We start from the raw sequence: 21,929 nt of genomic DNA, 5'->3' as shown, positions 1-21,929 counted from the left end.
ACAAAGTTGCTTATTTTCACATGTACTATTGATTTATGAAATTAAAATGAAAACGGCGGTTACACTTTTTAAGATATCTACAATTAGGTTTACAGGGAAAAAGGCCTTAATTCCTGTAACTGAAGCATAAAGCTTCCTCTGCTGTGATGGTATTTTCTGTTGCTCAGAAGATGCAGCACAAGCGAAGTCTCTCCCAGCAGCCTCCAGACATGCAAAGTTTTCTGGTAGGATCCCAGAGGATGTTGAACGGATCCCAGCATTATTATTGTTTTTCAGATAACTCATTTATCCAAACAACTTGTAACCTCTCGGCTGTGTCTGTGAACGTCTTCACCCTGTAGTCAGAAGCGTAATTCACAGTCTGCAGGGTTATCACAAATATTTACAGTTCCTTCACTCTAAATTATGTGTGTGTCATTACCAAAGCGGTATCCCAGCAAAGAGGCTTCTTGTGTTTCCTTTTATCAGGGGAGGCTGTAATGTGAGGGCTGCAATATATTTTCTGTAAATGACTTTTATCCCTACGATGAAATGTGCTTTGCTTAGGTAGCCTAAAGGTCCATTTACATTACCCGATCAGTGGCATTAAACAGCCGCAGATCAGCTTCTTGTTTGCTTATGGGCGGTCATTTAATAGCTTATTTACACAGATCAAGGTAGACCGTTCTTCAGATGCACAATGAATGATCTGTAATAGATCGTTCAGTACTCATAGGCTGCCATTGTTCTCAGCAGCCCATGTCCTTCTTACAAAGAACGATGGTCCGATGGTCTTTTCTGCAGACCAGGAGATCATTTTGTCTTACGATGGAGCGTTTTGGTTATTCGTCGGGTGGTCGGCAGCCTGTTTACACTGCACCAAGTATCTTGAAATGAGCATTCCTAGGAATACTTATTTATGATACTCTTGTGGCATAAATGGACTTTAAGCCTTTAAGGCATAAAGCATCATTTATAAGTAGATGATCAACTGAAATAAGTTGATACGCAAGAATTGATTCTGTTCTTACAATTTTACAGGATCAACCCTCAGGAAATTTGTGGAGGCATCAAAAAGTAACATCTAGAGAGCAATGTATTAAAACTAGTTGCCCATTGCAACTTTGCGACTTTTAATAGACCAACTCTATTTTTGCATACATCCAACAAAATGGATCATTACGAGTGGCAGTGTTCCTTAGGGCTCATACCCTTATGTGTGGAAAAAAAAAAACGTTCTTTATATCTGCACCGAAAAATTGGACTAGTGTCATGTGATTTTCATGTGAGGACAATGCGATTTTTCACACCTAGCATCCGTATGTCATCTGTGTGCAATGCGTTTTTTCTCTCTGCAACGATTATTCTACAATCATTTACAGGATGTATTCATAAAAATCGGAAGGCAATACGGATGGTCCGTATGCTGGCCATTTTTTCTCTCTCACCCATTGACTTGCATTGGCGAGGCTCGTCTGATATACGCAGCAAATCACAGCTTGCAGTGATTTTTTTTCTCAATCCGATTTAATCTGTGAGAAAATACGCAGATGATCTGTAACTCATAGAATAACATTGGTCAGAGTTCAGTCCGATTTTTTTTTTTTATCGGCCATTTTTCTCGCAGATGAGTATGAGCCCTTACTCCAAAAATCTTACTCCAGCCCCAACTACATTGTATTCTGTCCGTATGCATTTTTCATTTCATTGTGAAGTCGTGTTTTCGAAACTGTTCATATCAAAGATGCGTCTCCAGTATCCATTGTGCAGAATAATCTTTTAGCTGCTATTGAAGTGGATCTAGGCCTTTGCTGGCAGCTATACCCGAACCATTGTGGACAGCTCTGGAAATCCATGTGCACCAGCTCCGTCCTGCCCCATAATCGCTCTTCTGCATGGCAGCACACAGCTCAGCAGCTGAGACAACTGGGAAGTGTGCCCAGCGCTGTATCCAGGAGAAGCAGGACGTGTGTGGGGGAAGAGGCCGGGGATGTTGCTGTGGAAAGACTCCCAGCAAGCTTTTTGTTTCACAGTCATTAGTGTGAATGTTATTTAAATGGAATCTGTCAGTAGGAGAAACCATTCTAAGATGTCTATATGGACATGTAGGTCCTAGGAAGCCGAATAAAATGATACCTTGATATCTGCGATCCAATATCTTAGATCATGTCTCACACTGGTAACGCCCCCTTTTATTTAAAATAAGCCCTGGAGACAGATTCTTAGAGAGCTCTATGTCCAGCCCATTTACATATAAGAAAAACGTGGATTTCTTTGGAATAAGACTTTGGATCACAGATATCAAGGTATCATTTTATTCAGCTTATGACCTAAATACCATATAGACTGCATGGGAGGGTTGATCCTACTGACAGATTCCCTTTAATAGTTTCTCCATTTTCTTTACATTCTATTTAGTACAGTAGCACTCGTAATATTGTAGGATGGTAAGTGATACCAGAGGAAAAAAAAAATATTGGACTGGCTTTATTGTTAATTGCGAAGCTTTACTTTTTTCCCCAGACAATTTGTCCATATTTTTCCGATTGTATTCTAATGTGTAATCGCATGCACACTTAAGTCTTTGGGCTGTATGTGTTACGTATGAAAGTTTGGTTTCTATGTTGTAGCAGCTGTTGGTGGTTATCCTCTCCAAGTTATGGCACAGGTCTGCACTGATTTGTAAGCAAAGTGGCCAATTTTTTCACTAGTCCTACAGCACAGCCCGGTTTGGTGTAATACAATAGACTCCCCTGACGTGGCTCTGGTGGTTTAATTTTTACTTATATTTTTAACACCGCTAATTGCTTGGATGTTCCCTGCCCGGGATAAATATGCTGCACTTAAGTGGATGCAATCAGAAAACTGAATGTGTCCTCTCCACCTTCATAATTCATGGGCTTCTATATTTACAAGAACATATTCGATTCAGATATTGTCCAAGTCCTGTAAAAATCAAACAGGTTGGTCACAAGCGTGTATTTTATCTTGCTGCTACAAGCCAACCTGTGTGGAATGAATTGTATTATACATGAGCTGCGGAGGGACAGGCATGTAAAAACACCAGGATCCTCACGCTGCACACGGTCCTTCATCTGATAGACAAGGTGCTGCTGACTTTCTCTGCCACTTTGTGGTTGATCATTAACCTCTTTTTATGGTTAGTTCAAAGAGAGGAAGACAAAGCATGAAGTAAGTAACCCTTGACGTTGCTGAGCACTTCTAGGCTGCCCTTTTTAGCAGCATAAAAGATTAATGAGCAGTTGGAATTATGCAAATAATAATGTCACTACTGGGTCTCTGTTATATCCATAGTTATTGCAGCCTTTGACTGTTCCTTGCTCATTCTTCTACCAACACCATTAACTTGAAGTTCATCAGAGAAAAGAGTGAAGAAGACCACCCGATTTTTTTTTAATTTTTTTTTTATTATAGATTGTCGAAAATTATTTAAATAAATGTCATGTATCGTTAGTGTTTGTAGAATGTCTGAAATTGTGAAAATATTGCGAAACTATTAAAATCATGATTGTAAGTTAATATACGTGAAGTAGTTGCTTCCGCACAGTTTTATAAATATTAATGTAGACATACGTATCCACTGTGCTATTACGACCATGCAATATATTTTGATGCTGTATACAGCTTTGGGAAAGCACTGGTGTTACATTGGTGCCTGGCCGCCTTATTGAAAGCACAGCTATTGGAAGGAAACAAACTTGTATCATCTTAGGAGCCTCTCGCTTTCAGTCATAGGGGCGTGCAGTCATTCCTCACTACTATGAATGGCGGCTGTAATCACTCCCCAGCAGTGTTATTGATCACTCGTCCAGCAGCGTGTATGTTCAGAGCAAACTGTCGATTAAAGTGGCGGGGAGTTGATTACTTCCGCAGCTGACCATATCATGAGCGGTTACTGTAACTGCTCCGTGCACGCCCCCATGAATAAAAGTGAGCAGCTCTCGAGAAGGTACACATTAATTTCCTTCCGGTAGCTGTATGTTCAGAAAGGCAGCCACGCAGCATTTTAACATTATCTCTAGATTAACCAAATATATGCAGGTAAATAGCATTTTTGCACATGACCGTTTCCATTTAAGATTCATATTACATGGATTCTGGATACAAGTTCTCTCTTAACAAGTCTCTTTAAAGCGCACCTGTCAGCAGGATTCTACTCAGTAAACTACATACACTATCAGGTGGGCGACCTTACACTGATTAAAATGATGCCTTGGTTGATGTAATCCGTCCTGTGGTTCTTGTGTAATCTTTACTTTCAGTTTGGAGATAATGATATACTCGTGCTTCGGAGCGACCTGTGGAGGGGGCTCTATCTTGTGCTCTACCTACTTATTCATCTGTATGCTCTTATGACCGCTCACTGTGCCTTCACTAACATGCCTGCTATTTTACATAACCACACACTACTATATGCATTATGAAAATAGGAGGCAGGTCAGTGAAGGCACAGTGAGCTGTCATAAGAGCATACAGATGAATATGTAAGCAGAGCACCAGATAGAGCGCCCCCCACAGGCTGCCCGAAGCACGAGCATATCATTATCTCCAAAGTGAAAGTAAAGATTACACAAGAACCACAAGACAGATTTCATTAACCAAGGTATCATTTTAATCAGTGTAACGGCGCCCACCTGACAGTGTATGTAGTTTACTGAGCACAATCCTGCTGACAGGTGCGCTTTAAAAATGTTGTAATGCTTGTCACTGCGGTAGAAAGTTGATATCTGTGCCACACTACCTGAATTTGCTGTTAGGCCACGGCCCCACTATCAGATGTATTTGGTCAGTATTTTTTCTCAGGAGTGGGAGCCAAAACCAGGTGAGGAACAATCAGAGAAAAGGTATAATAGAAACAAGTCACCAATTCTGCATTTATCACCCACTCCTGGTTTTGGCTCCCACTCCTAAGAACAAATACTGACCAAATACTGATAGTGGGGCTGTGGCCTTAGTGTGAGAGAGGGGGGATAAGTTGTCCAATGCTAGTCATACACATTATATACCGGTCTCTCCCCACCCAATACAGTGTTTGGACTGGGATGCCAAAGGTCCTCCAGTTCCATTGACTCTGGGGTCCCTTGTTCAGCTACATGCAAATACTACACTACCCATATTCACAAGTGAAGTGCTGCTTCTATATAATAATGAACTGGGTAGTTTGTTAAATTAATGAGGAGATGCTGCTTTTGTCTGTACATAGAGAATCAAGTGTATTCTGCCAACTATTGCCCTTATAGGGAGTGGAGAGCCCTATCCTGCACAATGGGATTCTCCTGTTCCCTTGAGGGTCAGCCCGAGCCTGCCCTCATACACATGCACGTTCGGCTTGGACGAGAGCGCATTCTTTTTGTATGGACAGGGAGGAGTAAACCGCCGATACAGAGCCATCTGAAAAACAAAAGGTTCATTAATGTTAAAGTCTAACTGGCAGATCTTTCTGTACCCTGACATCTGCCATCGCGGAAGAATCTGGAGGCCCTCATCCATACACATTAGATGGTCAGCCATTTTCTTTATCATTGCTTTAGGTAAATCTCCAGCAGTGTTGTCTGCTGCAGATGTTTTAACACCCTAAAACGCAAAGAAATGACACCCCAGATAGGAGCCATTTTTTATGTAATAGAAATATCTCTTTTGTAAGAGAAGAATGACCTGTATATGTGGTCTTCCTATTTCACCAGCAACCCTGCCATATTTACTTGAAAGTTGAGCTATAGTTTAGCTGCTACTGTTTTGTCACCACATGCCGTGGAGTGAATTACCACCTAGGAATACCATGGACGGAAAAATAGCGATTTTATTTTTAAATATGCACCTATGTCAGGTTTCTGTTAGATAGTTCTCACAAAGTGATTATGTCCTGCAGAGGGGAGGCAGAGCATTGAAAGACTCCCAGTCCTGTGATTACATATCAGATAGAAAGTGAATAAGAGAAATGAAATTCAGCTTGCTTTTCTGAGATTCAGAGAGGTTTTTGCTCAGAAATGCTCCCAGCTCTGCTCAGAGCGTGACTCCCCCCATGCATCTGTATTTCATTGCTTTCAAGTGAGGTGTCACTCCCTGACATGTAATACTATTAGAAAAATAATAAACTGTTGAGTTTTTTTATGCAATTGACCCTTTATTTTTAAAGCACTATTTCACATTTTACTATACTTGCATTGCCGTTGTGCTGCCAGTAAAACCCTTTTATGGCATCTGCCAACCTTGTCCTTTACAATGGACTCGTGTGTTATTAACCACTTCGCGCCAGAGCCTGTTTTTGCCTTTGTGACCAGGCCAATTTTTTCAATTCTGACCACTGTCATTTTATGAAGTAATTACTCTGGAACGCTTCAACGGATTCCCCTGATTCTGAGGTTGTTTTTTCGTGACATATTGTACTTCATGATAGTGGTAACATTTCTTTTTTATCATTTGCGTTTATTTGTGAAAAAATCGGAAATTTGGTGAAAATTTTGCAATTTTCAAACTTTGAATTTTCATGCCCTTAAATCAGAGAGATATGTCACACAAAATAGTTAATAAATAACATTTCCCACATGTCTGCTTTACATCAGCACAATTTTGGAAGCAAAATTTTTTTTTTTGTTAGGAAGCTATAAGGGTTAAAAGTTGACCAGCGATTTCTCATTTTTCCAACAAAATTTACAAAAACATTTTTTTAGGGACCACATCTTATTTGAAGTGACTTTGAGGGGCCTTTATGACCGAAAATACCCAAAAGTGACACCATTCTAAAAACTGCACCCCTCAAGGTGCTCAAAACCACATTCAAGAAGTTTTTACCCCTTCAGGTGTTTCACGGGAAGTTTTGGAATGTGGAAGAAAACAATAAACATTTTCCTTTTTTTTCACAAAAATGTTACTTTAGACCCAATTTTTTTTATTTTCACAGGGGTAACAGGAAAAAATGGAATACACAATTTGTAGTGCAATTTCTCATGAGCGCGCTGATACCCCATATGTGAGGGAAAACCACTGTTTGGGCGCACTGCAGGGTTCAGAAGGGAAGGAGCGCCATTAGACTTTTTGAATGTAAAATTTGTTTGAATAATTAGCGGAAGCCATGTTGCGTTTGGAGAGCTCCTGATGTGCCTAAACAGTGGAAACCCCCCACAAGTGACACCATTTTGGAAACTAGACCCCTTAGGGAACTTATCTAGATGTGTGGTGAGCACCTTGCACCCCCAGGTGCTTTGCAGAAGTTTATAATATTGAGCCGTAAAAATAACATTTTCACATTTTTCCCACAAAAATGTTTTTCATCCCCTAATTTTGCATTATCATAAGGATAACAGGAGAAATTGCACCATGAAATTTGTGGTGCAATTTCTCCTGAGTACGCCGATACCCCATATGTGGGGGAAAACCACTGCTTTGGTGTACGGCAGGGTTCGGAAGAGAAAGGAGCGCTATGTTGGCTGGGATAGGTTGCAGACACCATGTCACATTTAAAGAGGCGCTGACATAGTGAGTATTTTTTAATTTTAAAATTTCTACCATTGGGCAGTGAAGAAAACATAATTATATTTTTACCACTAAAAATGTTGTACCCTCAGATTTTACATTTTCACACAGGGCAATGGGTAAAAATGGTGCCGAAATGTGTCACACAATTTCTTCTAAAAGTGGCAATACCCCATATGTGGCTGTATCGTACCGCTTAGCCATACGGCGAGATCTTTGGAGGGACGGAGCGCTATTTGACAATTGGAGAACAAATTATTGTAGAATAGGCATTTGGATTTGGGAGCACAAAATTTTCTGAATTTCTTTTGGGGGGCAAGGGCCATTTCGCTTTTCCAGAGCCTTTCTGCTACCAGTAACTTGGAAGTCCCTTATATTTTTAACAGATAACGGACCTGAGTGGGGACTAGCTTTTTGAATTGAAGCTTTTATTGGGAACATTTTACGTAACGTTTATCCGGCGCTCTATGCTGAGCACTTACATCGGGGTTTCCATCTAAATTTCCAAGTGATGTAGTTCAGATGAAACCCCTGCGGGATCCATTCACTGTAATGAGGCAGCAGAATTACTCTGGACTCCGTCTGGCCTCTGTTTAGCGGTGTCCTTTTTTTCAGAAGTGCACAAAACTGTGGCCAACCGCACTTTTATGCACGCCTAAAAAACTGACACCGTGGGATCACAGGCCAGACTGCATCCACAGTGGCCTATGTCTGCCTCATTACAGGGAATCTTCCGTCATGGGTTCCGTCTGAATCACGTATTTCAGAGATTTACACGGAAACTCTGGTGTAAGTGCTCAGCGCAGAGCGCAGGATAAATGTGAGCAGAGCCTTACTGGGAGACATAATAAACAAATCAGTAGCAGGTGAAGAATTGGTTTTATTTATTTTTTACGCCGTTCCTCATGCGGTATAAGTGATGAGATTACTTCATTCTTCAGGTCGATGCGATTACAGAGATACCAGATTTATATCGGGTTTTTATGACTGACAGCTGTTATTGGTACCATTTTTGGGTACGTGACATTTTTGGATCGCTTTCTATTCCATTTTTTGGGAGGTAAAATTAACAAAATCCAACAATTCAGGAATTGTTTTTTTGAGTTTTTTTTTATGCCGTTCTGCGTGTGGTAAAAGTGATAAGGCAGCATTATTCTTCGGGTCAGTACGTTTACACAATAAAACAATTTTATAGAAAAAAATATTTTTTTTGCATCGCTTTATTCCGAAAGCTATAACTTTTTTATTTTTCGGCTGATGGAGCTGTATGGCGGCTTTTTTTTTGCGGAACAAGATGACGTTTTCAGCGGTACCATTTTTATTTCCAATTTGCTTTTTGATCGCATTTTTTTCCACTTTTTGTTTGGCGATATAATGAAAAAACATAGTTTTTTTTTGCTCCTTTTTTTATTTATTTTTATTACGGTGTGCACAGAAGGAGTTAATTAGTGTGACCGTTTTATAGATCGGTTTGTTTTGGACGCGGCGATACCAAATATGTGTCCTTTTTTTGTTTTTGCATAAATATACTGATTTATTGGTTTAATATTTTATTTATTTATTTTTATTTATTTTGTGATTTTTTTTTTAACAATTTGAAAACATTTTTTAGACTTTTTTTCTTACATTTTTACTTAGTCCTGTATGGGACATTAATTTTTATTTTTCTAATCACTGTTCTCATGCAATGTAATAGACATGTAATGCATTGCATGAGAGCTCTGCTGACAGTTTTACACTGTCAGATCTCCTGCTAGACTTCAGCTGCAGGCTGAGTCTAGCAGGACACCGTACATGGCATACCCGGAGGCGGTCATGTGACCTCCGGCTGCCATGACAGCGGCAGGTCCTGTCAGACATCAGGGGGCCGTCGGAGAGGTAAGTGGACGACCCCCTCTCCTCTCACTATCTTCTAAATGCCGCGATCACTATAGATCGCGGCATATGGAAGATGGCAAAGGGTTAACATCATTGGGACCTGATCCAATCAGGTTCCGATGATGTCCCCTGTCTTAGCTGTCGCTCTGCACCGCACCCGCAGCGCTTGCAGGACCCTGGGGGTCCTGAGGGCTGAGGGACCACTGACTGTTTATAAACGGCGGCGCTGAACAGAGCCCAGCAATCGCTGACGTTTATGTACAGTGGGCGGTCGGAAAGCGGTTAATGGGGCAAAAAAGCTTTAAATGGGCTTGATTTCTTGTATTTCTACTAAGGAACTGTATTTATCCTTACTCTTCATTCATAGATTTATATAGAGTGGTATTCAGGGCTGTGGAGTCTGTCCATTTTGGTGGAGTCGGAATGAAATGGACCGACTTCAATTCCTAAAATATATAATAAATTGGGTACAGTAGTTCAATGCAGTTTATGGGGAATATTTTTTTCATAAGAATTTGGGAAAGTTATGAGATGTCCTATTCATGATCTAAGGGTCTAGACTTTTAGCTGAGATGAATCTGTGCTACAGTAAATTTATCACATGAGCCATGTATGAGGGAGTTGGAGTCTGTGTCATGGAAATTGAAGAGTCTGGAGTCAGAGGTTTGGCTTACAAACTCCACATCCCATGGTGGTATTGGGGGCTATGTATTATATCGAAATGCTTTTGTGAGACACCCAGGAGTCAGCAGTTTTAAAGGGAACTTGTCATGTAAAAGAACACTATTATCCTACAGATATGGGGTTAATCTGCAGGTTAATAGTTTTCTGACACTGTGTGACCGCACTGAGAGCCTCGCTGCTGGGAGGAAATAAACTTTACTCCCTCTGGCAACTTCACTCTTTTCATTCATAGGGGTGGCGCCTTCACAGTTTAAATCATTGCTCAGTGCATAGTGAGTGGCCGCTGTAATCACACCTGACACTTCTGACAGTGGTCCTAATAATGAGCTTGCCTATCTCTATTCATTGGGCTGTGACTGAAAGGCTGCATTCCCACTATGCGCTTTTCAAGCGTTTTTGCCGCGGAATTTCCACAGCGAAAATGCTTTAAAAACGCTTGGTAATATGTGCCCCATGGTCCCCAATGATAATCTGCATGTGCTGTGCACATGCTGCGGAAATTTCCGCTGCGGATTATCATTGCGGAAAAATCCACAGCATATCCATTGATTTTGTGGACATGCAGCGTAATTGCTGCCATTGACTTGCATTGAATAGCTTAATATCCGCATGAGTACATGTGCACATACGGATATTAAGCGATTCAATGTGCGGATTGTACCCGGGTCTGGAGAATAGGAGACTCTCCTCCAGACCCGGGTACCATAGTACCTGTTAAAAAAAAGAATTTAAAATAAATAAAAAATATACATTATACTCACCTTCCGATGTCCCCCGGTCTCCTCTGTGGTGCGTCCTGGCTCCCCGGTGGCTCGCGATGGCGTAAAAGGACCTTCTATGACGTCACTTAGTCATGTGACAGGTCACGCGACCGCTGACGTCGGCGGTCACGTACCTGTCACATGACTAAATGACGTCCTGGAAGGTCCTTTTACATCACCGTGAGTCGTACGAGCAACCGGACGCATCGGAGAGAAGACCGCGGGCCATCAGAAGGTGAGTATAATGTTTATTTTTTTATTTTTTACCATTTTTATTCTTTTTTTTAACTATTACTTGGTCACACTATATAAATCCATGCCGTTTGCATGGATTTATATAGTGTGACCAAGTTGTCAAGCACTTTTCCAAGTGATTCTCAGATCGCTTGGGAAAGCGCTTGATAACCCTCATTAAAAAATGCATGCAAAAATGCTTGACAAACGCTTCTACCTGGCAGGAAAAACGCATGTAAAATCCGCATGCGTTTTTCCTGCCAGGGAGATGCGGAAAAAATATGCAGCATTTCTGCATCGTGAGCACTTAGCCAAATCGTGCCGGTGTCACCCTTATTACTGAAAGAGCAAGGCTGCCGGGGTAAAATAAAATAAATTTCATCCTGGCAGCGGGGTTCTCAGCGCGGTGGCCGCACAGTGTCAGAACACTATTAACCTGCATGTTAATAGCATTATTTTACATGACAGGTTCCCTTTAAAGTGTAATGGTCATTTTTTAAAAGTTATCATATACCATAGGCTCTGCATAGTGTTTCTGATCAATGGGGGTCTGCAGCCGGAGACCACCACCTACATGAGCTTCACGCACAGAGTGGTATATGGGTTCAATAGTAATTCTATGGGTCTGTACACTGCTCTGTGAGAGTGAGCGTGCAGACCCGTAGACTTACTATTGCGCCCTTATATTGCTCTGTGCCCGCATGAGGACTTCGCAATAGTGTTTTGACCAATCGTGGGGGACTCTGGACCAGGACTGCCACCAATTGGAAACTGCATGAAGCCTATAATGTAAAACTTTTACAAAATGGCATTTACCTTGTACGGCCTGTCTGTCACCAGTTTTTATAAATTGCATAAATTGTAAAAAAAAAAAAGATCTCTTAGAAAAGATGAAGCTGGTGTAGTTATTTTTAAAAATCTGTTAGAATAGCCATATAATCCTCAAATTAAAATGAACATTTTGAGTCCAGCCAGAGCTGGAGACACTAAATACTTAATTTCACCCCTTCACACTTCATGTATCACAATTACATCATAAAATGGGTGTGGGCTGCAGATTGGCAGCACTAGTCACTTGACATTGTTTAGACAAACCTTGGAGAAACGGGGCTGGTCCAGGTGGCAAGTATTACGGGTTTTTTTTTTTTTTTCTTGAACTGCGGTGCTATAAAGATGGGGTTGTCCAGTGATGCTTGCTATGTATAGGGAGCCCTTTTATCGCCTCTCTTGATACAGAATACTTGGGTGATTTCTCCCTCCTGCTGTCTTACAGAAGGAAGTGTGAATTCATGTACTTTGCACTGCCTGTACTGTGTAACACAAACTGATAACTTATTGCCAGCTTGATGAAATGGTGTCATTTGTCAAGACATGACATGAACTTTTCAATTTAATCCAACAATCTCTTTAGGTAGAGTGGTTTCTAATGGTGCCATTTGTTAATGTTTTCTTTTTCCTGTGCTGCCCCCACCTTTTCTCTTCTCTCTGCTTAAAGGGAATCTGTCACCAGGTTTCTACTACCTCATATGAAAGCAGCGTAATGTAGGCAAAGAGAAGCTGAATCCAACTATATATCACTTAGATTACTGGGTGCAGTCATTCTGAATACGTTTTCAAATTTAGCAATGCAGCCGAGCTGAGACAGCAGGCCTCGCCCACACCAGGCTCTCTATATACAATATCCATAGACAGTGAGCTGCCCATCACAGGAGGGGACATTGCTGGACCAGGAGGCAGGGCTGCTGTGTCCGAGCAATGATAAGTAACTGGTACTAAAACAATCATTGCAAGCTTTTAAAACCACTGAAATTTGTGTTTTAACCCCTACAGCATGCTGTCTTCAGATTACATAGCAAAACCTGCTGACAGATTCCCTGCCATCAAAACGGTTATTAAGCTGTGACTCTGGTTTTATCCCTCCCTGATCTGTGCTGCTGATTTTTCCTCTTCCCTATTATCATTACACTGTAAGCCTTTCACTGAGTGGGCAGTAATGCCATAATCTTTCATGTCTACAGCAGAGATTTCCTGTGATGTAACTGTTTATCTCGTTATGAACACATTAATTGTAAGTTTCTCCCCTTCCCATTGTCTGTTTTTTATTAGACACCATTCAAAAGTTTTCAAAAGGCATAATGCAAATAAAATGGATTGCCCTGGGTTCAGTGGACTCATGTTTATAGCCTACATGCACAGCATGAGAGCGATTTTATATGGCCCTTGGCAGAAGAAACACTTCACAGTGAAGGGAATTGAAACGTCAACCTTAGTTCAGAGTACACTGGAGTAAAGCAAAGGCCTTCTAATATATTAGTCAGATCTTTTTCCTGTAAAAAAAAAAAAAAGACATTTTACATTTGCAATGAGCAGACATAGAATTTGTTCTAAATTTTATGCCAGTTTTTGCCGTAAAAAATTACGTTCCTGTTTATATAATGTCTGCTAAGCTGTTGGTAGCATGCCCCCTACACAGCTTTTAGAAAAGTGATGATCAGGATGAAAAAGTTGTAAATACTTGTGTTGAGAGAGGGCAATAACCCTTCACGGTTGACCAAGTGAGTGTCAAATTATGTTGATTGCAATCCACAGAAAACCAAACGGAGGCAGTTCTCTGTATGGGAGGATTCAAAGAATCTCTAACCCCGTTTATTTCTACTTAGCATTTTATATAGTTTTGAGTTTATTAACCCCTTTACAACCTATGACGTACTAATATGCGTTTGTGCACTGGGCGTTAAAAGCCTGTGCCATATTAGTACGTCATTGCGATCGCGCCCGCACACAGGCTGTGCGGGCGCGATCGCCGCCGGGTGTCAGCTGATTGTCACAGCTGACACCCGGTGCTATGTGCAGGGAGCGGTCCCGCACCGCTCCCAGCACATTAACCCCTGCAATGATTGCGGTGGCTAAGGGGAGGTGATCGGTATAATCACCTCCTCTTCCGGCCTCCAGCGCTGTCTGCCGCGGCTTCCAGGATGTTGCCATGACGACCCGATGTCGTCATGACAACATCCGGGTCACCAGACAGCAGGAAGATTTTTTGGACATGCGCAGTGCATTTCCAAATTATCTTCTCCCTGTCCAGCGCTGACAGCCTGCACTGCACAGGGATGGTGCTTCATTCCTGTGCCATGCAGGCGATCAGAGAAAAAAAAGTTAAAGTCCCAGAGTGGGACAAAGTAAACAAGTTAAAAAACTGTCAGAAAGTGAAAATAAAAATAAAATTGTAAAACTATTAAAAATAAAAAAAATAATCCACCAAAAATAAAAATATAATGTACCCATCAATAAATATTATGAAAAAAAAACAATAAAAGTACACATATTTGGTATCGCCGCGTCCGAAACGACCTGACCTATAAAACTGTCCCACTAGTTAACCCCTTCAGTGAACACGGTAAAAAAAAAAAAAAAAAAAAAAAAAAAAACGAAGCAAAAAACAATGCTTTATCACCATACCGCCAAACAAAAAATGGAATAACACGCGATCAAAAAGACGAATATAAATAAAAATACTACTGCTGAAAACGTCATCTCGTCCCGCAAAAAACAAGCCGCCATACAGCTCCATCAGCCGAAAAATAAAGTTATAGCTCTCAGAATAAAACGATGCTGAAAAATAATTTTTTCTATAAAATAGCTTTTATTGTGTAAAAGCGCCAAAACATAGAAAAACTATATAAATGTGGTACCGCTGTAAACGTACTGACCCGAAGAATAAAGCTCCCTTATCAATTTTACCACACGTGGAACAGAATAAAAAAATAAAAAAAAACAGTTCCTGAATTGTTGGTTTTTGTTTATTCTGCCTCCCAAAAATCGGAATAAAAAGCAATCAAAAAATGTCACGTGCCTGAAAATGGCACCAATAAAAACATCAACTCATCCCGCAAAAAGCAAGCCATCACATGACTGTCTGCCAAAATCTGGAAAAATTATAGCTCTCAAAATATGGCGATGCAAAAACTAGATTTTACAAAAAAAAATGCGTCTTTTAGTGTGTGACAGCTGTCAATTATAAAAACCCCATATGATTCTGGTATCGTTGTAATCGCACCGACCCGAAGAATAAAGTCGTCTAATCACTTATACCGCACGAGGAACGGCGTAAAAAATAAACTCTCGGGTTAGGGTTAGGCCTAGGGCTAGTGTTAGTGTTGGGCTGGGGTTGGGGTTAGGGTTGTCATGGGGTTGGGATTTTTTTCAAAAGTAAGAAAAAAAGATGGCAATATGGCGACTAGTGTTGAGCGCAAGCTCTCGCTACTTGAGTTTGCATCGGGTGCTCTGGTATGCTTTGAGGATCGTGGGTATTTGAGTGACATGCTCGAGTCTCCGCCCCATATGCTTCGCGGCCAAAAAAACTTTGCGGGTATTGCCTGCCAAGCACGAGCGATCCCCGCATGTTTTTTTTTGGGTGTCTAATAACCGTGAAACATGCGGGGCAGGGACTCGAGCATGTCACTCGAGCACACGCAGTACATGGTGCATACCCAAGTACCCGATGCAAACTCAAGTAGCGAGTACTTGCGCTCAAGACTAATGACAACTTATTCAATATGATGACCTAATGTTATCAAATTCTGTGTCGTACCTCTGGGTTTAAAATGTTCACTATACCCCTTGATAAAATCATTGAGGGGTCTAGTTTCCAAAATGGGGTCACTTGTGGGGGAGCTCCAATGTTTAGGCACACAGGGGCTCTCCAAACTCGACATGGTGTCCGCTAACAAATTGGAACCATGTCGAGTTTGGAGAGCCCCTGTGTGCCTAAACATTGGAGCTCCCCCACAAGTGACCCCATTTTGGAAACTAGACCCCCCAAGGCACCTATCTAGTTGCATAGTGAGCACTTGGAACCCCCAGGTGCTTCACAAATTGATTCGTAAAATTGAAAAATTATTTTTTTTCCCACTTTTTCCTTTTTTACGAATCAATTTGTGAAGCACCTGGGGATTCCAAGTGCTCACTATGCATCTAGATAGGTGCCTTGGGGGGTCTAGTTTCCAAAATAGGGTAACTTGTGGGGGAGCTCCAATGTTTAGGCACACAGGGGCTCTCCAAACGCAACATGGTGTCCGCTAACAATTTGAGCGGATTTTCCCCCAAGGCTCATATCTAGATGCATAGTGAGCACTTGGAACCCCCAGGTGCACCACAAATTGATTCGTAAAAGTGAAAAAAAAATACTTTTTCATTTTTACGGATTAATTTGTGAAGCACCTGGGGGTTCAAAATGCTCACCACGCATCTAGATAAGTTCCCAGGGGGGTCTAGTTTCCAAAATGGGGTCACTTGTGGGGGGTTTCCAATGTTTAGGCGTATCAGGGGCTCTCCAAACACAACATGGCGTCTGCTAATTATTCAAGCAAATTTTACAATCAAAAAGTCAAATGGTGCTCCTTCCCTTCCGAGCCCTGCTGTGCGCCCAAACAGTGGTTTTTCCCCACATATGGTGTATCTGCGTGCCCAGGGGAAATCGCACAACAAATTTTAGGGTCCATTTTTTCCTGTTACCCCTGCGAAAATAAAAAAAATTGGGTCTAAAGTAACATTTTTGTGAAAAAAGTTAAATGTTCATTTTTTTCTTCCACATTCCAAAAATTCCTGTAAAGCACCTGAAGGGTTAATAAAGTTCTTGAATGTGGTTTTGAGCACCTTGAGGGGTGCAGTTTTTAGAATGGTGTCACTTTTGGGTATTTTCAGTCATAAAGACCCCTCAAAGTTACTTCAAATGTGATGTGGTCACTAAAAAAAAATGGTTTTGTAAATTTTGTTGGAAAAATTAGAAATCGCTGATCAACTTTTAACCCTTATAGCTTCCTAGCAAAAAAAAAAATTTGGGTTCCAAAATTGTGCTGATGTAAAGTAAACATGTGGGAAATGTTATTTATTAACTTTTTTGTGTGACATATCTCTCTGATTTAAGGGCATAAAAATTCAAATTTTGAAAATTGCAAAATTTTCGCCAAATTTCCATTTTTTTCACAAATAAACGCAAGTGATATCGAAGAAATTTTACCACTATCGTGAAGTACAATATGTCACGAGAAAACAATCTCAGAATCAGGGGGATCCATTGAAGCGTTCCAGAGTAATTACCTCATAAAGTGACAGTGGTCAGAATTGTAAAAATTGGCCTGGTCATTAACGTGCAAACCACCCTCGGGGGTAAAGGGGTTAATGGCCAATCACTTACCGCCATACTACAGTCATGGCCAAAAGTATTGAGAATGAGACAAATAGTAATTTTTCCAGTTTACTGCTTCATTTTTTGTAATGGCAATTTGCATATACTCCTGAATGTCAAAGAGTGATCAGCTTAACAGCAATTACTGTACTTGCAAAGTCAATATTTGCCCAGAAAATGAACTTTAACCCCCAAAACACATTTCAACATCATTGCAGTCCTGCCTTAAAAGGAGCAGCTAACATCGTTTTAGTGATTGATCCATTAACACAGGTGTGGGTGTTGATGAGGACAGGGCTGGCGATCAATCAGTCATGATTAAGTAAGAATGACATCACTGGACACTTTAAAAGGAGGCTGGTTCTTGGTATCATTGTTTCTCTTCAGTTAACCATGGTTATCGCTAAAGAAACACGTGCAGCCATCTCTGCACTGCACAAAAATGGCCTAACAGGGAAGAGTATCTCAGCTACAAAGATTGCACCTCAGTCAACAATCTATCGCATCATCAAGAACTTCAAGGAGAGAGCTTCCATTGTTGTCAAAAAAGCTCCAGGGCACCCAAGAAAGACCAGCAAGCGCCAGGACCGTATCTTAAAACTGTTTCAGCTGCGGGATCGGACTACCAGCAGTGCCGAGCTTGCTCAGGAATGGCAGCAGGCTGGTGTGAGTGCTTCTGCACGCACTGTGAGGCGGAGACTCTTTGAGCAAGGGCTGGTTTCAAGGAGGGCAGCAAAGAAGCCACTTCTCTCCAGAAAAAACATCAGGGACCAACTGATATTCTGCAAAACGTACAGGGAGTGGACTGCTGAGGACTGGGGCAAAGTCATTTTCTCTGATGAATCCCCTTTTCGATTGTTTGGGACATCTGGAAACAGCTTATTCGGAGAAGAAGAGGTGAGCGCTACCACCAGTCTTGTCTCATGCCAACTGTAAAGCATCCTGAAACCATTCATGTGTGGGGTTGCTTCTCAGCCAAGGGAATCGGCTCACTCACAGTCTTGCCTAAAAACACAGCCATGAATAAAGAATGGTACCAGAATGTCCTCCATGAGCAACTTCTCCCAACCGTCCAAGAGCAGTTTGGCGCCCAACAATGCCTTTTCCAGGATGGAGCACCTTGCCATAAAGCAAAGGTGATAACTAAATGGCTCATGGAGCAAAACATAGAGATTTTGGGTCCATGGCCTGGAAACTCGCCAGATCTTAATCCCATTGAGAACTTGTGGTCAATCATCAAGAGACGGGTGGACAAACAAAAACCAACAAATTCTGGCAAAATGCAAGCATTGATTATGCAAGAATGGACTGCTATCAGTCAGGATTTGGTCCAAAAGTTGATTGAGAGCATGCCAGGGAGAATTACAAAGGTCTTGAAGAAGAAGGGGCAACACTGCAAATATTGACTTGCTGCATTAACTCATTCTAACTGTAAATATAACCTATTGGTACTCATAATATGATTGCAATTATATTTCTGTATGTGATATAAACATCAGACAAACACTAATAAAAACCAGAGGCCAGCAGATCATATGAAAATATAATTTTGGTGTCATTCTCAAAACTTTTGGCCATGACTGTACAGTACTACAGGTTTGAGCCAATGTTAGTGCAATTATTACGGAAACGCATATATGGTCATATTATCATCGTTAGTTCGAAGCACGATGGAAATTTACAAGGTCAATCCTGGCCTAGACTAGTCAGATAACAGGAGCAGGGTGTCTGACAAAATCTTCTTGTGAGAAAAAGTTAGTGTGAGAAAGTTCCATGTAAAGCATGAGAAAAGAAGGAAAGAAGTATGTTATGCAAGGAGTGATAACATGATTTTGAAACAAGCAGACAAAATGGAGTTGCTATAGCATGAATATCAATATGTCCTTTACATTTCCCCCCTAAAAATTATGTTATTATCAACAATAGAGGTGCTATCCCAGGGTCATGCTTTGAGCCTGAGGGACATTGGTCTTCACTCAATTAGTGCCCTTGTTACCAATTGAGGCTGTCGCGGCATGTCCATCCCCCCTTGTTAGTTGATATAATCATAAAGCTCTGATCTTCAGACGTGAGGTTGATCGGGGCGTGCGGGTAAAGATCATCATTTCTTTGTCATCCAGGTCCTCAATGCTGGTTACATCTGGGAGGTCCGTGTATAGTAGCACTGGATGTCGATTAACAGTGTCCTCCTTGCTCCTCTCTGATGACTGGCACGTTTTCCTCATGCAAAATGGGATACAATAAAAGACTAGTTTTAGTAAGACATATATTAACAAGATGCAAGCAACAATATGCAACACTCCTTGTAATATTCCAGCAATCCATCCACCAATCCCTTTAAACCAATTAGCAGGATTTAAAAAGGAAAATGTATCAGACCACCAACTGTCTTTGGTCAATTTATTATGTTTGTTATACTTTTCCCTGATTTTCCTAATGTCTTCCATTTTAGTCTTTAACCGTATGGTAGAGTCGGGGTCCATATAGTGACAACAGGCTGGGCCTATAACCTGACACATCCCTCCTTGAGCTGCTGTCAAATAGTCCAGCACTAAAGTATGTTGATTGGCCACTATAATAAGTTGATTCTGCACTGCAACAGTAGTATTAATTCCAATACACTCCAAATCTGGTCATCTAAGTAATCAGTGACTTCCACTAATTTGTCCCACATTTGTGTAACCATAGGGGTAGAGGAAGACCGTACTGGCTATCTTATTGGGTATACTCATTTGTACTAAATGAGGTCTTCCTGATGGGTGTGGGGTGGTTGTCCTTAGCACGTTTATAGAGGGTATGGAGAGGGATGGCTCTCATATCTACTTTACTATGCGGAATAAGATAAGTGGCTGGAGTTAGCTGGGCCAGCGTACAAGTCCCCCCTACTCCGACTGGGAGCAGCCATTTATATGCATTATTCCCACAGACCCAATATGTGGCTGATGGCAGGTCCCATAAAGCAGAGTGCTGTAATACTAATTTATGTACCAAATCGATAAAAACGGTGTTATTTGATAACATACACCATGAAGACATTTGTCCCAGGGGCTACAATATCCAACATCCTTATTGCCACATGTTGGATCCCTAGACTTTTATTCAGAAAATTCATGTTTTACTGCTGTTGGGGTTGTCAGGAACACTTGGTATGGTCCGTCATACAGTGGTTCTAGTCCGTGTTTCCGAAAATGCTTCTTTACATACACATAATCTCCAGGTTTGAGGGTATGACAACCTTCTGCATCAGCTGGATCTGGAATAGAAGATGATACTAACGCATGGGTGTTAGTTAAGGCTTTGGCAAGGTGAGTCACATATTGCACAACATGATCTGTTTCTTCTGATAATTGTTGTGGGGTAAATCGAGCTATAGCTGGTTGTGACCCAAATAGTATCTCATAGGGTGACAGTTTGTGTTTCCCTTTGGGGGTGGTGCGTATGTGATATAGTGCAATGGGAAGGAGCTCAGGCCACTGGGCCGTAGTCTCCTGCATCATTTTGGTTAATTGCCTTTTCAGTATGCCATTCAATCTCTCCACCTTGCCACTTGACTGTGGATGGTAAGGAGTATGTAACGCTACTGTTGATCCGATCATGGTAAGTATTTCTTGATATACGCATGAGGAAAAGGCTGGTCCTTGATCACTTTCGACGACTTCTGGGACTCCATACCGGCAAACAACTTCAGAGACCAGCTTCTTGGCGGTAGTCTTAGCAGTCATGTTTGGAACGGCGAATGCTTCTGGCCAACTGGAAAACATATCCACTACCACTAAGCAGTATTCATATCGTCCTGCTTTAGGGAGAGTGATGTGATCAACTTGCAATCGTTGGAACGGATACTCTGGTTTGGCAAGGTGTTTTGTCGGTACATTCTGTAATCTACCTGGGTTGCAGGTTTGGCATATTGTGCAACCTTTGTTCAGTGCACTCAACACGGTGGAAATTCCTGGAGCCCAATAGAGTTTCTGTACCAGTAGCAAAGCTTGATTCTTCCCTCGATGTACCGGTGTATGGGCCCAGGCTCCAACGGCTGGATATAGGAGTCGAGGTAAACAATACAGTTGTTCCTTTTTCCATAGGCCATCTATCAATTTAGCACCTGCCTCCTTCCATGACTGGCGTTCTTCTTTAGAGACTTTTTGCTGTGTGAAGCGTAGCTTTGTGATTGGAGGGACCAGTTGATGCTCTTCTGCAGATTGATCCTGGGTTGGCACGGAATTTAGTTGTTTGGCCTGTTGCCGCGTAACAGCCATGGACATGGATGTCGGAAGAAGAGCTGCTCGCTTAGCCTGGAGATCAGCAAGTGCATTACCTCTTGCTTCAGGGGCATCTGGCCGGGTATGAGCTTTTACCTTTACGACAGCCAACTGTCTTGGTAGTTGCACCGCTTCCATCAATTGTCTGACGCTTTCAGCATTTTTCACAGGAGAACCTGCAGTTGTGACAAAGCCTCTGCATGCCCAGATTTCCTTTAAAATCATGTGCAATCCCGAAGGCTTATCTCGAGTCAGTAAATATATTCACATGTTTTCCTTCGGCCTGTTGACAAGCAGCAATCAGAGCTTTGAGCTTGGCTTCCTGTGCTGACATACTGGGGGGGTAAGGCTGCAGCCTCTACCAATGTATCTTCAGTTGTGACAGCATATCCAGTATGAAACCTGCCAGAGCTGTCAGCATATCTTGATCCATCCGTATATAACGTAAGTTCT

At 41.6% G+C, this 21,929-nt stretch overlaps 1 protein-coding gene across 11 annotated transcripts in view; it reads left to right on the top strand.

Moving 5' to 3' along the window:
* FBRSL1 (fibrosin like 1) overlaps positions 1-21,929 on the top strand; it is a 596,278-nt gene that overhangs the window by 125,874 nt on the left and 448,475 nt on the right. The gene's annotated exons all lie outside the window — the stretch shown is intronic.

The sequence above is a fragment of the Phyllobates terribilis genome, unplaced genomic scaffold (assembly GCF_046119375.1).
Source record: "Phyllobates terribilis strain yellow unplaced genomic scaffold, ASM4611937v1 Scaffold_1__5_contigs__length_1240528914, whole genome shotgun sequence".
NCBI lineage: Eukaryota > Metazoa > Chordata > Amphibia > Anura > Dendrobatidae > Phyllobates > Phyllobates terribilis.
The sequence above is the reverse complement of the archived record's forward strand: the minus strand, read 5'-3'. Positions and strand labels throughout refer to the sequence as shown.